An 18,185-nucleotide genomic window follows, 5' to 3' on the forward strand; every position below is an offset into this window, starting at 1 on the left:
GCTTTTCTGATTGGACACAAGACTACGGATGAAACTAAGTCACGTGTTGACCAATGTAATCTTGTAAAAACTGTTTTTCCCTGAGCTGACTTATACACACTTCAACTTATTTACTGCAAGACATAACGTTATTGCAATATTGGACTATGTCATCCTTACTGAACGCTCAAGGCAGATTTTGTCTTTGCCAAGCCAATCGCTCCTGTCATAAATTATGAATCAGGAATTTTCATGGCATGCAAAAAGTGGCAAACTCGCTAAAGCAAAGCACTCAGTGAGAACACTCCACCTGCCAGCGATGATTCAAACTGAATAAAAACATTTTCCCCACCACCACCGCCACGTTTTATCAACCATTAAAAAAAATCAATCAAGTCAAGGAGTGTGACAGATATTCATGTCTTGTTGCAAGACTTCTGAGTAATGAAGGCTGTTAAAAGTTGTTACAAATTCACAGTTTTCACACAGTTGCATTCTGGCGCTGCAAAAGTACGAGGCAGCAACGTAAAGCTTCAACGCCTGTTCATCTCACAGAAAACCTAACTAGCACTAAGAGGGTGGACCCACTAAATTTTTCTTAATTTCACAAAATGGGAAAAATTCAAAGTGTTCAAAGTTCAGGCTTTATAAGGCCTGTGAATTTCGGGTAGATGTGCAGCCAGTGCTTCTCTACTGTATAGATGCACAAAAACAGAAGTTACATTTCATCCAGATAAGAATTTCCAGGCTTTACATTGCATTGCTTCAGCTGTTGCATCACTCATGAGAGGTTATGAATTATTTGAGTGCTTCTCCATCTGACACCTTCTGCAGCAAAAAAAAAAAAAAAAGAAAGAAAAGAAAAGAAAAGAAACGCACACGCTGAGAGAGTCAGAAACCTTTCTTTTCTTTCATCTTTTTCTACATCTCTATCCTTTGTGTTCCTTTTTCAGATGAAGTGCATATCGAGGCAGGCACCCCAGGAGATCTTGTTTAGGTTGGTAATAGCACAGAGGACTCAGAGGGAAGGGAGAGAAAGTGAAACCAAGAGAGAAAGAGAGAGAGAGAGAGGTCTTTTTCTGACTGAGGCCATCTCTCAGAGGAGCCATCGTACCAGATTAAGAAACCTGTGGGTTTGAGGGTGAAAGAAAAAAAAAAAAAAACACAGAATGAAGTAAAGCCTGCTTTGACTTTGTCATAACACGTGTTTCACTGAAATATCTGTGGAGGCGTTTACTACAAAGGGGGAGGTTTTATCTTTAAAAAAATGTCACGTCTGAATCTTTCTCGTTTTAGATTAACAACTGAGCTTCCAGCTCTTGACCTCAGTGAACTACTTTAACTATGTGAACTCTGTGACCACACACACACACACACACACACACACACACACACACACACACACACACACACACACACACACACACACACACACACACACAAGCTAAGAGACTGAATATGCAAGTGTGAGTTTGTAGTCCAAGACTCTTGCAAAAAGGGAAACCCAGTGCCCTTTAGATAAACTGGAAATAACTTTTTATTAGTTGAGAAGTGCATGTGAAAAATTCCAATTTCTCCCCTCTGGCACTAATCTAAAAATCTCTCAGTTTCTATTCCATCTTTTGCTTTGAAATATCTCCTTTTTAAGTGCAGTCTTTTCTCCACATGTGACAGCCCTGCACTTCACACATCATCCTTTTGAGGAAATAGTTTTGAGATTTTGGGAAATAAACTTATTTAATATCTTTGTGGGAGTTAGATAAGAAGGGTGAAACGACTCTCACGTCTTTACAGTCGGTATATGATACAACCAGTTAATGTTGCCTGGCTGTGTCTAAAAGGCTGGCTGGCTGATAATGGCATCTTTTTCCAGATTGATTTAGAAACGGATCAACTGATATCGCAACAGGTATGTTAGCAGAGTGAAGTTTACACATCTATGAGGGTCAACTAAATCTGCTGCAGAGAGTATCACAAATAGTACTAGAACACATTTTGCTGGACAAACTGCAGTACAACCATGAGTGCATTCACCATGGACGTGGGCTCATTGACGTCAGCTGTTGGTTTCTGGAGACGGCGTTTTGAAGCAAAAACAATGGCACTTACCACATAAGTTGCAATCTCCAGACAACTTTTAATCATTAACAGTGAAAGAGGTGAACTCTGAGGCAATCTTAAACCTCCTGGCAAACTGCTAAAACACACCCATCCTTCAGTCAAATTCATATATATATATATATATATATATATATACACACAGTGATGCAGGATAAATTTCAGACTTTGTCATATAACAAATTTCTATTAATTGATCAACTCAATAACGCCCGGAATTATTGAAATGCAAGCATAACCTGAAGAAATTCAAAAATAAAAAACCTAGCCCTGTATAGTTCTTACTAAAAAAAAAAAAATCAACCGTGAAGGCCAAAACAAATTTTGATTTATTTTGTACATGTGTTTATCTGTGTTGTAAAAATGGTCATTTTAACATTGGCTCTAATGGAGTTTCTTTTGCTTTTGCAGTCAGCCCCAAGTGGACATTCCAGAAACTGCAGCTTTTTGCACTTCCACAGAAACTTCAACGTGCCTAGCCAAGAAATGGTCTGGCACACTACGGTACTTCCTGTTAAAATACAATTTAATTTTTTAATACTTCTTTAATTACTTTTTAAAATAAAAAGCATATGACATGTTCATTGGCAAATTTAAAGTTGCTGACAGGCAGACGTCTTTCCCTACCTCCCCTCCAGTTTCTTATGCTAAGCTAAGCTAAGCAGCTGCTGGTTGTGGATGTAATTAATGTAGTCCAATGGACACTTGGGGAAATCTTGTTACAGCAGCATGTCATATAACAGGGAAACCTCCCAGTCAACATTTTGAGAAAGAATTGTGTAGCTGCTACCTAAAGTGGCTGCTTAAGAGTCTATGATTTATGTCCGTGAAAGTGCAAGATAGCAGAAACAGCAAAAGCAGCGAGGGAGAGGTGGTTAAGGTTTCCCTTCTCTCATTAATCGGATAGTTGGGGCTCTGAGGGCCACGTAAAGCTGTCGCTCAGACCGATGATTTACACCTTCCTCCTCCCTGCCAGCCTCTTTCTTTCTCCAACCCTCCCTGTCTAAATACACCAGTTACTGACAATTACAGCTCTGCTCTTTTTAGCTTTCCATCATCATCGCAATCCCCCAACCCAGTCCATCTGCCCCTCATTGTGTATCCTTTCTTCAGCATGTCCTGTTAGCCTCTGGCAAACAGCATCCTTTTATCTCTCCTCTATGTTGCCTTTTCTCTAAACAATCCTCCCCTACTCTTCCTCCCCCCTCCTCCTCCTCCTCCTGCATTCTCACCATCTTTCTCTAAACTCTAAATAAAATGAGACTGCAGCAGTTCTAACTGCTGACTTGGGCTAATACACAATTTTTGTAATAATGCCTATTCATTTAAGTCACCCAGGAAACACATCATGGTGACATTATTGTGCATGGCAGCCTCTTAGCCTTACCCACTGAGGCTGTTGGCATGGCCTGCATTCCTCTTCTCAGCTGCTTCCCACATGAACTGAAACAAAGTCTGGCATCCATTCTACACTAAATAATTTGCAATTAAGTTCACAACACCACAAATAACTAACCAGTCCACATTTGACGAGATAAAAACCTTTGTAACTGCCACTGTATTATTAAGATGGTAATGTTATTTAACTGACTAGAAACAGAACTGACTCATCTCATCTATCAGAGCACACACACACACAGACGCACACACACACACACACACACACACACACACACACACACACACACACACACACACACACACACACACACACACACACACACACACACACACACACACACACACACACACACACACACACACACACACACACACACACACACACACACACACACACAAAAGCAATCAGACCAAAACCTGTGATACTTCAGCTGACAGGTAAAAGGCTGTGTCCTCGATGCTTTTATGCGGTAATAATTCTGTCACTTTCCTGATGACATCCAACATGTCAGAACTGACCTCAGACCTGGTCCTCACGCCAATGACAGCGGGACCAGCTTCTCCTCAGGGCACTCTGAAAATGTGGAATCAGGCTAAATTCCTGGGTAATAAAAACTGGACACAATTTTAAGCAAAATAAAAGGAAGTCCCTGATTAGAACCTCCATTAGGATGAACAGTTTAAATGAGGTTTAAAAGTTGACATTAAAAGAGAGGAGTAAACACTAACTGAACCCCGTGGTCTTACCCTAAATGTAACATCTATTTGTTCTTCTTTAAAATAAAAACATATGTATATATAGACATTAACTTAAATGTAATGTGTTATAGAAACTCAGTTTTACACAAAATCAAATTGGGTCAACGCAATGCAAGGCCTATTTTCATGCTATTATGCAGAATTAAGGTAAGAGTACTGTTGTTTACGATCTTTTTATTTTCTTATTCCATACAAAAAAATAAATAAATAAATCCTTGGACGTGTGCATGTTGGCAATAAACCTGAATCTGAATATGAAGACAGGATGAACAGATTCATCTAATTCGATTTCAATTGACCTTGTTCGGTTTGCTTATTTAAATTCATATGAACACAGTAGAGCTGTGTTTTTATGTTTTCATGAATTGCAAATGCTAAAGAATTACCAAGATCTGAAAACATTAGTTGACAAATCAGCCAGTCAAGTAAACAATCCTCATAGTTAAAAGCTTTTCTAATCTACCTTTAAGGCAAAAATAGTTTCAGGCTTCAGAGTTTTTTTTGTGAGCTTGTAGGCATAATTAGAAATTCAAGAAATCATCCCAAGCACAACAAAACGTTGGATGGCCAATTTTAAGCTAAAGGCACAAATAACTATCAATAAATAAATATAATGAAATTAATAATTCAATTGTTTATTTAAGTGGCCTGTGATTAATAACACACAAAATCTGGGCCCATTTGACTAACCACTTATATTTCTATAAACTTATTAAACACTACTAAAAGAAATCCAGCAGCACATTTGATGGAAATCTTTCAGGTGTTTGAGGAAGGATACATTAGATACTAATTGGTTAAAGATGACAACAGATAGATATTTTTTTTTTGTATTGATGATAGAACGTTTTGTATGATGATGTATCGTTACGCCCTAAAGCCTCGGTTTGTTGGTGAAAGCGAATGTGGAAGCCATAATTCTGTAAATCCTTAAAGGGTTTGCAAGTGACTTACTTGAATCTGTATTAATTGGCAACACCATTTATTCATGAAGTCCTATCAGTCTTCTAGTGTACAGCCTGTTTGACTCTGTAATCATCCGATGTCTTCTCCGTCTCACCTCGTCTTTCTCAGCTCTTTGGCACCTTTCCATTCCTGCAGCTAACCGTTTATTAACATCATGCCAGGAGAAGAAAAAAAAACTGTCACCACGTCATTTTAGCATGTCTAAACACTTTAGTTTCATTTACTCAAAATATCTAACCCTATGCTCGATGATTTCTTACACCTCTCCGGAGAGAAACACTGAAAATCATTTAACTGTAACGTGATGGAAACCCCGGGGAGAGAGCAAAGATGAGCGACAAAAATGCAATTATATTTTAGGGCGATGGAATAATTATGCATCAGGGAGATGGACCTTAAAAAGAAATGAAATTAATGTGTTGGAACAGAGCCAATCTCTTAAAACAGTCCCTCAACCAATGTCTGATGGAGGAATGACGAAGCTATAGTACCATTTTCAGAGTCAATTCAGGATTTATAGAGAAACTGAGAGCATGACAAATAAGGAGAGGGAGAGAATAAAAAGACTGCTTTTGGATCTAAAGAGGAAAACGAGGATAGAGAAAGGCAAACATAAAGAATACGTTTCTTTTCATGTCATTGTGATCCCCGTCAACTGTTAACTGAAATATCTGTTTAAATAACAAAGTGCAGTCCCTGGTAACGCTTTTCATTTGGAATCATTTTCCATCCCCTCAGAGTAGTGTTGCTCTAATTAGATACACATTGTTGTGTGTTGAGGTTAGCGGGTGTCGCTGTTAATTGTTGAACTTGATGATCTGCCTTTTACTCCCAATTAACTCCTGAGCACCTGATGCATATGCAACAACTTTTAGAGCAATTAAACGCTGCAAATTAACAGTGGAGACGAGTTCAAGATGTGAGTGCAAAGCGTGCTCTGCTGATTCTGAATGAGCTTTGGTTCACTGTTTTACACGTCGAGATGATCCTCACACTACGTTTCCTGAACCCTTGTTTCATATCAAGTGCCTCTTACTAATCTCTCTTTAAGATAATGTAGCACCACGTCTGGTCTTTGTCACCTCAAAACATTGAATCAGCTCGTTTGTTTTTGGACTTTTACAGCTAAATAGATTTTTCAAGTCCAAGTCTTTCCCTATTCCATAAAGAATGAGTGTTCCTCGATTATTTTAAGTTCAATACTTATTCAAGTGTTGAGTTCAAACGCCCTTTATGGAGCTCACTCAAAAAGAGAATTATTATTAAAACAAAAGATGGAATTTATTTTTTTATTGTCGTTTGGAGTCTAACAAGTTAAGACCCCCCCCCCCCCCCCGGACAATATTATGCTTTAAATTAATGCAGAGTCCCTTAAGGTTCGCGGATGGAAATTTTTTTTGATCACATTCTTGAAAAAATACTTTCACTGGATCCCACTAAAGCTCTATTTTAAGTGACTTTATACTTTAGTTCAGCACAGTGAACAAACGTCCATTAATATCAACTGAAGTAAGCCTTGAATATACAGAAGGTAAATCAGTGCCTAAATACAGACAGAGTGACAGACATATAGTGTGAGGGGAAACACAGACGCACAGATCAAGCCTTCATGGGTCAATTACTCATCAGTGGAAGCGTCTTTTCAGTCAGAGCTACGACCTGATCAGCTGTCCTCTGGGCTGCACATCATACATTTTGGAAATGCTACAGCCGACTTAGCTTAGAGTGTGCATATCGTCCTTTGGAAATGTACAATACACTGGGATGAAGGGAAAAAAAATACAATGCTGGAATTCAATGATCCAGATCATCTTCGCCTGCTAAATAGTGAACAAAATAAAAGCTTTTAGCTCAGCGAGCTTTGAGTAAACATGTTGAAGTGTGGTATGTGCTTCATACACCTGTCAGGCTCCCTAACAAAAGGTGAGGAGAGTGAAGTTAGTAGAGTAAACGAGGTTAAGAAAAGGCCAAGCCTGCCCCAGAGGCCCAGCTCCTCTGGAGCTAAACGCCACTGACCTAGATTAATACCAACCGCAGCAGCGCCAGGACTATTAAACACACCCTGGTTTTCTGTATCCTGCCTTTCTGTCTGTGTGTGAAATGATTCCATCTGTCAGTCTCAGCTGGACTGTGAGAACACCACTGAACACTGCGGCCCACACACGCACAAAACACTCACACGCACATATATATGCCAACAGACACCACAAAAAAAAAAAAAAAAAACACACAGACATGACGGCTGAGAACTGGGGCCAAGGTGGGTGTCTGGCTGCATCCAGCCTCCAGGGAGAGGGGGGGGGGGTCTGAAAGAGTCTGCCCAACAGGAGAGCCTCAAAGATGGGGAGCGAGGCAGGCGGTAGTGACTGTGGCCACGATGCTGCAAAGCAAACCCTTACACAAAGCAGTATTCATTTAGCAGGCTTTGAAAACGAGCGACGACAACGAACCACGCAGAAGATTGTGTAAAAATTCAACTTACAAGACCTCTATTGATGAGCACCGTAGTTCCTTTTCACCCGCTTTAATGAATGAATCACTGGATATGAAGACACATTTACAACTGTGTGCATATTTTTTTGTGCCTGGTTTTACTCGACTGGCATGACAAAGGACGACGGCAAGTATTCAAAAGAAACCAAACACATAGAAACACAGGCAGCCAGCAAAGGAAAAAAGAAGAAGAAGAAGAAGGGAAAAAAAAGAAAGCGAGCACATCCGTCAGCCACCTGTGAGCGAGAACACAGAGATGAAGCAGTAAGGAGAGAGAGAGGCAAGATCAGGGCACACACAGATTAGAAGGCACTACTGATATTCAGAAGAAAATAAGAGAAGAAGTGCTTAGCCGCAGAAAAATATGGAGTGAAAAGCAAGGTCAGGGATGAGCTTTAAGCATGGTTGGAAAGACTTGGACAAGTAGGTGTAACGTAGAACAAAAGATGTTCTTTGAGTTAGTGAAAATATTCAGTAGTTCAAACTTTTCCCTGAGGCTCAAACACAGGAGAGTATATAACCTCTGCTCAGGCTTATCACCATCATTTCAGCTTTGTGTGTACGCTGAAATGAAAGCACTTTTCTCATGGCGTATTCGACTTGATTAAAACAAAGAGAAAAACACATGAGAAGAGGGGCAAAAAAAAAAAAGGGGGATAAGTGACTGGTGCATGGGATTCATACACTTCCCTTGGTGCATCATTTTTCTGACTGGGACGTCTCACTTTCTTCATTTTCAAAGTTGGCAGTGCCACTCCCCCCCCCCCCCCCCCTCTCATAAAATGAGTTCAGTATGGCTGTAGGTAAAACACAAGAAGCTCAGGCATCAGCAAAATCCCTGACAAGGCAATACCAATGAACTGTAGCGCTGACTCCTGATGGCACAAAAACTTCATTACACACCAAAAGAACACCGTAGGTCAAAAGACGTTGGAAGCTATAAATAAAAAGCAGCATGCACTTTTAGTCTGCAAGAAAAAAATCCTGTTAAGTAAATTGTACGCATTTATTCTAGAGTGATGTCTTTGCGTTCAGTGTATGTGGTGTAAAGAATAAAACGATGTTGAATTATTGCAGCATGTATAATCATTTCCACATATTTCATTTGCCAAAGCTGTCTGAAAACCCCAGAGACACTGAATTCTAACCTCACACAGAGTCCCGAGGGGAGTATTCACAGAGGACTGAGTGGGAGGGACTGAGAGTCTGTGGCTTCTCTCTGGCTCAGTGAAACATTAACCCACAGTAAATCCTTTTTGTTCAGGATCAGGAATCCAACATCTTTGCACGGCTCAAAATCAAACACGTCTTTGTGTGAACAACATGACAAGGTAAAAAAGCCAACCATCCCACTGAGCTCCCCAGCAGCCGAGAATCAAAGAACTCGCCTCGGGCTCACAGAAAACATCGCTTCTATCCATATTCATAATAGAGATAGCTGAGGTGATAAAGACTCGATCGCTCAGCTCAATCTCTCCCTTTTGTCAACACGTTCCATAACTGCTAGCAGCGAGTAAATATTACGCCACCTTCAACCACACGTGAGGGATGAGAGGCAAGATGACAGCTCTTCTCCATGAACTCTCTCTCCAGCAACAAGTGCAGAACTGCATTTGTGTGACATTTGTGCAAGCGAGTAAGCATGTCGATGTCCACTGTTCATTGAAATCAATGTGAAGTGCAGTCTCTCACTTAACAGTGTGGTTTAAGAGTCAAATGGTTTCATGGACATCTGCCAGGTTTCCCTGTTTGGACTCCTGCCAGTATTTATGCAAGCAAAGAGGCTGTTAGCTGCATGAAAGCGCTGTATGTAGGCAGTTTAAACCTCGACTGCAAGAATAAACCAAAGACAGAAACAATACAATGGATGGGTTTCCTTACTGGTACGCATACAAATTAACAACAGCAAGCCATACTGTCAGTGCTGATTTTTGACTTTGAAGGTATGGTATATTATGGTGTGGTATATCATGGTATGGTATATTATGGTATAGTAATGTATGGTATATTATGGTGTGGTATATTATGGTATAGTAAGGTATGGTATATTATGGTATAGTAAAGTATGGTATATTATGGTATAGTAAGGTATGGTATATTATGGTATGTTATATTATGGTATAGTAAGGTATGGTATATTATGGTATAGTAAAGTATGGTATATTATGGTATAGTAAGGTATGGTATATTATGGTATGTTATATTATGGTATAGTAAGGTATGGTATATTATGGTATAGTAAGGTATGGTATATTATGGTATAGTAAAGTATGGTATATTATGGTATAGTAAGGTATGGTATATTATGGTATGGTATATTATGGCATAGTATATTATGGTATTGCATTGTGTTAGAAAAAATGTTCTTATAATTTGGAATAGGAACTCATCGTAATTTACATGAAATGTCACAGAGCTCAGAGAGCTTCTGATCCTCTACACAACACATAACTCTTCATTTAATGGCAATTGAAATTCTAGGAACACAATGACAAAGGAGATGTTTAAGGCTGACATTATAAAAAGTCATGCATAGAGACAATGCTTTGTTTGATAATTAGAACTCCTTTGTTAATGTGCTGATTTAGTTATGCTAGTAGCACATACTGTGATGATCTCAAAACAATGTAGTATACAATGTTGTACTTTGATCAAAGAAATGCTACATGCCTAACAGGTCAACTCTGTTCAGGCATTAAAGGAACAGTACGTAGGATCTAGCTGTGAGGTTGCAAAGTATGCTGATTACTATTTGGCCTTAATATTACATTATCCAGTTAGAGTTCCAGTTTCTCGAATAGCATGTAAACAGTTTTTTTCAAGAACTTACAACTTCTCTGACCTCAGTCAAATGTTCAAAGCTAAAACATCATTCAGACAGACACCAAGGGAGCGAGCAGGACTGAGACCAAATTCTGAACAAGCAGGTCAAAGTCCCAGGAGATCCAGAGCACTTGTGGACGGCTGCTGAAAACATGCACGCTTCACTACAGGGCTGCCCACCCAGAACCCCAGGGGCCAGGGTCTGCGCATGAGAGCCCTACTTTTCCAACGGCCTCAGAAAGCTCGTAAAACAAGCTGTTAAACTTTATCTGCATCATAACCCTTGTGATATAACACCACAGATGTCAGAGTTTTCAAAAAGCGGATTTTTCAGGAGGATTGTTTTTCAGAATTAAAAACCTGTTCTTCTGCATATGTGTCGAGACAATCTCAGAGCTGCCACATAAAGAAAGTGATCATTTATCGAGAAAGAAACTTCAGACTTCACATAATCAGCTCATAAATTGAGCTGATGCACCTTCTCGAGCTATTAGAAGTAGCACTCAGACAGCGCGCCTGCATCCTAAAAGTGTACATACTGCAATACCCCAGACAGAAACATCCTATTAGCCTGCTCATTCACAAGACCATTAGCATTTAAATATGTAGGAGCTGTGCGCCTTTTAAAATGCCATTTTTACTCTGCTGCAAGGAGAGTAAAAATCTCAGTCTTCAGTTTTCATAAACAACTTTTTTTTTTATTCAAGGACCTTTTCAAATGTCAGGGGCAATCAAACACAAACATGCCAGGTCTCTGAGTGTTGGGGAAAAAGCAGCTCAGAGGGAAGACAAGAAGAACAGACTGATGTTGCATATTCATGTCGTTGGAAGGTTCAATCACTGCTATCTCAGAGGATTGTGAAGTACAGAACATAATAATTTCCTAATCTTTTATTGACAGAGATAAAACAGTGTTTTATGGGGCCGTCATGAAACGTGGATTATTTTGTCAAAACAGATTTTTCTTCTGAAAGCAAAGCAAAAACAGAGTGTGCTGTAAGAGACGCCTTAAAAAAAGGAAAAAAAAGGTACACTCAAAACTCTATTCTCCCCCTCCTCACTATTTCCAAATGTCAATGTCACAGACTAACAATAGGCAAAGCTCTGTGTGCCCACAAGTGACTCCAAAAACCCCAACTCCAATTTTTTTTTTTTTTTTCACCCTCTTTCGCTTCGTCAGCACATTTGGAAAGAAAAGTTTTCTCTGTAAAGTGGTGCTCAGCAGAATGGCAAACAAACAGAGCCATCTCTCCACTGGCCAGGGCACACTTCAGCATTTTAGACATCTCTTTCACTTTATAGCTTGCCTAACATCAGCAGGATGGATCCTCCTGACACAAGTCTATGTCAGCTGGACTGGAAAAAAGGGGCTCTGCCGACACACAATGGAAGCCTTTCCTCCTCCTCCTCCTCCTCCTTTTGCCACCTCCCTCCTGAGACGCTGAGACAGGAGAGAGTGAGCAGGAAGGAAGGAACACAAAAAAAGAAAAAAAAAAAAAAGAAGAAGAGGAAATTAAACACAATACATATGCCTGTATTTTTAAATTGTGTGTCGTTTCTTTTCTGGAAACTTCACCAGCTGCATGAGTGAACATTTCATGCCTCACTGTTACCTCTCTCTCTCTCTCTTTCTGCTTCATGTTCTTCCTCTCTTCATTTGTCTGTCTCTTTCTGACTACAGCAAAGCACAGTCATCCAGTGGGACATTATTAGCTGTCAGCATTAACAACCAGCGTAGTAGCAACAGCAGCAGCAGTGTGTGTTTCATAACAATGCTCACAGAAAGGCTCTTCTCTGGCCCAGCGCGAGGAGCAGGCAGTCAGGACAGCCTGCTGCGTGCAGATGGTGCTTTGTCTCTGCTAGTTCCTGCAAAAAGTGACACGCAGACAACAAGCGCCAGGACACACGATGTACGTGCACACAAAGTTGGAAGACGGAGCCACTATTCATCCCTTAATCCTCTGTGGTTTGCATGAAAGTTAATGGCAGCTCTGGCTATGCCAAGCGCAAAAAAAAAAAAAAAACGGCGAGGTAAGAGGGAGGAACATCAGCGCTTTCTGTCATGCTGGCAAACACACGCGCGCACACACAAATTTTTTTCATGCTGTTTAACATCCTTTTTGGAATCTCTAAACCGAGCACCTTCTTCGGCGCTCATCCTGCCCCCTCCTCACTCACACATACCCATCTCTGGCATCAGGGCCATGCATGCAGTTGAGAGCAATTAGGACTTCTTTGGATGAAAATGGTCGGTCATTAAGGAGTAGCAGGGGACCCCGAGTGTGATGCTTTACACCAGGTGGGAGGCTATTAGACAACCAACTCCACTCGTCATAAATGCTATGAACAGTAAACATCCCCCCCTTGTCCCCCACTGCTGCTCCCACAATCATTTGAGTTAATAATTTAGAGAGATCCTCATTATAGTATCCACAACATACTGCACACACACTTACCATATGAAGGCTATAGTCATTGAAATCATTGGCCTTGTTTACAGCAGACCTGTTTGCAAAGGTGTTCTAATTACATCAACAATGGACCTAACTCAAGTACCCCAGTAAGACCCTGACCCACTCGCGTTTCAAATGATTAGAAAACCAGTGGCACAAGACGCCAAGCCGCAAACATGTGTTTCTATGGTGTACTGTGTCTTTAAGACGTCGAGCTGCTCTTATGTAGCGATCAGCTTTGAAATGTAATGTCGCTCATGCCACTCACCATGCCTTCTCTTGATGGGCATGTTCAACTACTTTCAGCCCAGAAAACAATTGAATAAGCCATAAAATACTGGATTTTTTTTTTTCAATCAATATTAAAGTACCATCTTTATTTTTTTACCCATATTAGAGATAGGACAGTGGATAGGGTCAGTCAGTCCCGTAGGAGAGAGAGAGAGAGAGAGAGAGAGTGGGTGATGACAGGCGGGAATGGAGCCACATCGTCGGAGTAAAACCCGGGCCCCCCCACTTGGAGGACCACAGCCTCCACACATGGGGCCCGTGCACTAACAGCCAGGTCACAGTCGCCCCCTGTTCGGGATTTATCTGGACTCGTCATTGGATATCTCTCAGATTAAACTCAGACCTTGAAGAATTGATATCAAAGCCTGATCTTAATCTATCTCCACCGAGCTGCAATAACATCTAGCAGAGTGCGTGCCATTTAACACGTGTATACTCAGAGAGACTGTAAGCAGGGACAGGATGCAGCAGCTGTAATGATAATCTCATTTTCGCTGATAAAGATTTTGTGTTTTTTTTGACTGACTCAATTAAAACCCTTGGACTATAATTTGCTTGTTTTCTGGTCAGCATGCCAACACACGCTCTTAAATACATAATTCAGGATTGGCAAAGCTCACAAATAAGCTTGCCAAAGTGGCAGGCTACATGACTTTGACTGCTTTTATGAAATAACTAAGGCAGTGTCTACGTATATATCCCCAAACTGTTTCCCTGTATATTACATCAAGGCAGACAGAGGAGTGGGAAGAAACAAGAAGCTTTACTGCGTCCTGTGTCTTTCAGTGCACACAGGCCTTATCAGTGAAGACAATCAGACACTTGCTGCTGCACACAGCCACTCTCCCAAAACTATCCTTCACAGCCGCAGACAAAAACGACAGACTGCGACGCAACCGAGACACAACAATGCAAGTCTGAGCGAGCGAGGAACAGGTGCAGGGAGCTTGTGAAGTGCTCCGATTACACTAAACACTCAGGAGAGTTTAAAATGTCTGTTATATTGAGACAAAACTATTACCAGCAAAACAAAAAGGGTCCACTCGAACACATCTCAAAGAAGAAGAAAAATATTCTGGAAAAAATGCTAAACTGGAGCTGAACTGTTTTGTAATATCTGAACCAAACTCTCAAAGTGAAGAGAAGTAAATAACTAAGGGTTACACAACAGAATATGATTTGCAGCCAGTGTGATCCTCCTCCCCGTGTCATTTCACAAAGCAGTATGTTTAAGTGACATCAGGCTGTGTGCGTCTCAGCCTCTTGCAGATGGCACAGTGTAATTTCACACCCATTACCTCCTCCCCACAATGCATAGCACAATCACATGACAGCGAATTCCTCTCAAACCTACTCCTATGGGAACTCTTAGGAGACGTTAGCAGCCCGGCCATTATGGGAATTCTCAGAAGAGTTCATAAGAGCTATTTCAGCAGCATCCAAATGACTGTGTTAAATGGAGTATTAGCTCCGCGAATATGATTAACCAAGTGTAATTACTTTGCTTCTCCGACTTCAAAACAGGCTGGCAGTGCTCAATTCAGGGGTTGGGTTTTTTTTTTTCTTCCCTTTTTTAGTTGTTGTGCATCTTGTTAAGTCGTGTTAATAAAAAAAAAAAAAAGAATACACGGCAGAAATAGAAGAAAGTAGTCCCCCAGACTAAGAACAACAAGCATCCTCTGGCTGAAGAAAGCGAGAGACAGCACCTGAGCTTTCAAAACCAATCATCTCTTCCTGCATCAGTGCACTCGCTCCCCAGCCCGCTCCTCGCAACTATCCAGCGTGTCATAATACAGCAGAAACACACACAAATGAGTCCCTACACAAGCATGTTGCGCGGCAGATCAGCCATGTACAGCAGGGCTTCCTACAAGAACAAATCATGTTCGTAATCACAGCACAAGGACTCCGCCAGTCACCAGGGAATATCTGTTGAGGCAAATGAGACCCCTGATTTCCAGTACAAACACATGCATCAACACTGATAACAACTACCATCGAGCACAAACATATGCACATTATCATAAACATTTAAGTGTCTGTTTGTTTTTTTGCATTTTCCTCCTCAGCAATGCATCAAAAGGCCTGATAGGAGCTGTCATGTACATTGTGGAGCCTCCTGCGATGCATTCGCTTCTGGAGGCTGGCTTTTAAAATCTAAACACACACGGGCCACAAAGGACGTGGGGAGAAGTTCAAACCCCCCCCCCCCCCCGAGATGAGAGAGTAAGAGCAAACAGGGAGGGTGGTGATGCAGATGAGAAAAGAAGAAATGACGAGCTAATAAGTAACGCATCAGTTGCTTGATCAGGTACTTTGTTTTATATGTGTGTGTGTGTGTGTGTGTGTGTGTGTGTATGGGGAGGAGGAGAGGGGGGGGGCTCCATAATCTCAGTCTCAAAGCAAACCTCTTGAGATGATCAGATATCCTAATAAACATGGCGTTTCGGGGTGAGGGCCAGGGCCTCCATGTCGTTCACAAAGGCCTTTTCTCTGCGGGCAAGCTCCACTCTAAGTTCCCCTGCCTGTCGTGACAATGCCCACGGGGGGGAGAGCAGATGTCCGTTGCCAGCAGCACATCTGCATACAGCCTCAATCTCCACCCCTTCACTGGCCAGACAATGGAGCCGCCCTCCTCCTCCTCCTCCACTTGAAGCTTTCCTCCAAATGCAGAGGAAAAAAAAAAAAGAAGAAAAGAAGGACAGGGATAGAGTTGCATTTTTGATAAGCAATGCCCCTTCTGTCTGTCAGATCTGTGAATTAAAAGGATTATGTGCAGGTGTTCATAAGGAGGCCTGATTAGATTACTAATTAAACACTTATTCGTTAGAAGGCTGCAGATGACAAGTGAAGTTCAAACTGGATGTGTTTGGTTGCACACATGCTGGTAAAAAAAAAAAAAAAAAAAAAAAACACGTGCCAAACTTTTGATCAAACTCTCAAGTGCATGCCACTTGGCTTCATGATTTCCAATGCATTCATTTCAATGAGTATCAATAATATGTACTGAACAATAAGCTACTTATTGTTGATCTTAACTACATCTTTAATATGTTCACCACTATCTCCTAATCATTACTTCATTAAAAAAAAAACATAATCTAACGTCACTCATATGAAGTGAAGTATCGGCTGATGTCTACACCCATCCTCCCTTGTCCCTCCTTGTTGATGGCGCAGGGACACATGGACAAGCGAGTCGAGTACAGCTTTCAAAACTACACCCCGATGGAGCACACACTGAAACACGTTTCACCACCTCCTTCAACAGTCTCATATCCTACCTCGACTGGATGTTTATTGAGAGTTCAAACGTCGGCTTTAGGGGCTCCAGAATTAGCATCGCAGGCTACGCATTTCAAATTCGCTTGTTATCTCGGGATTTAGATAATGATCCACCTTTGGATGACCAAAAAAAAAAAACTTAATCCTGAACGCAACGGGACAATCTCCGGTGCTGGGAAAAGGTGCGTGGTGTCGGTTTTGAAAAGGGGGAAGTAGTCGTAGCTCTCGGTGTTATCCTGCTGTTTACTTATACGCTTCATAAACACTCCTATTCTTTTCCTCCTGCCAGAATTGAGAGGTGTGTATCAGTTTGCTTTCCTTTTTTTTTCTCTCGCTTTTTGAGCGAGGCGGAGCCTTAACCCACTTCTCCCTCTCACACACACACACACACACACACACACACGCACGCGGGTCCGCGCGCGCGCGCACACACATTGCGTGGATGAGAGACACTTAGATGAAGATGGGACAGTCAGTGGGAATTTTGAGCTTATAGGCTATGCCTATATGAGGATAGGTTGTAAGCACACTTTTTGTTGGTGGTTACTTTAATCAGAACATTTTTATTCATACAACACTCTGCTCAGCTAACTTTATGCAAGCTTGTGCTAAAGCACTTCAAGTCAAGCCGGACCCCTTTATTATTTTTTAATGACAACTGACATTTAATAATGGCTTTGTATAAAGGCCTATTACGTTTAATTGTTACTGGGGTTTTTTCAAATTATTTTATTTCTGTTGCATTCTTTTGTCAAGCTCTGTTTCATTATATTTCTGTTTTTATGTCTGTAAAGCACTGTGAATTACCTTGTGTCTGAACAGTGCTGTATAAAAAAACTTGCCTTGCTTTGCCTTACACTGTCTAAGTTCACAAAATAGCCTGGCATACATGTTTCCCTAGTCTAAAACTTAGTTTATATAACCATAACCTAAAACACACTGATCATTTGAAAAGAGCATTTTTAGTGGAAACTTCTTTTTTCAATCCTGTTACTCCGCCAACAAAATCAACTTTACCCGTTTTCACCATTTTAAGCATGTTAAGTTTAGTTATTTTAATTGATAACTCTAACCATCTGAAATGTCCTCAAGACTTAACATAAAGATAAGCCTGTTGAACTTGGTCATTTCTGGACAGATCGACATAGGCTACATAAGAAGTCATTTTATTACATTAAACCATCAGTTTTTTAAGTAATTGAATAATTTAAGTCTGGATTAATACTAGAGTATGCTATTGCTAACCCCAAACATGTGACTAGTTACATGACAGTGGCCTATTATGGACCCGTTACAATTCAACAAATGAACTGTTAGAACAATAGGTGACTAAAAGTCAGTGAATAAGAGGTGCTAAGCCGCTTACAGATTGCAATTCTGCGACAGTGCCATAATTAAGTTCCGCTGTCAGTACGCCTTTATACCTCGGCTACATTTTGCATCTTCTACAGTAATATTGACATCAAGTGAGGATTGCTTAGAGCTTGCAAAAGCGTAGGATTCACAATGTGTAAAAGATTCAGCGCAAACTTCACATACACACTCAGGTATGCACACACACACTGCTCCAGCATTACACATCACCACAGTCTTCCCCCATTGTGCCTCTATACAATA

General features: G+C 40.9%; 1 protein-coding gene across 2 annotated transcripts in view; it reads right to left on the minus strand.

Annotated features, from left to right (window-relative positions):
* The window catches only part of LOC306835912 (C-terminal-binding protein 2-like), a 66,414-nt gene extending 49,490 nt beyond the window's left edge, over positions 1-16,924 (minus strand). The window contains exons 1-2 of one of the 2 annotated variants that reach the window (XM_079362702.1): positions 16,568-16,924; positions 11,847-11,980 (exon numbers count right to left, since the gene is read on the minus strand). The gene's annotated coding sequence lies outside the window, so the exon portion shown is untranslated. The remainder of the gene's footprint in view (positions 1-11,846; positions 11,981-16,567) is intronic. The other variant, XM_079362701.1, reaches the window with a different exon arrangement.
* Positions 16,925-18,185: the final 1,261 nt, after the last annotated feature.

This window comes from Symphodus melops (assembly GCF_947650265.1).
Source record: "Symphodus melops genome assembly, chromosome: 15".
NCBI lineage: Eukaryota > Metazoa > Chordata > Actinopteri > Labriformes > Labridae > Symphodus > Symphodus melops.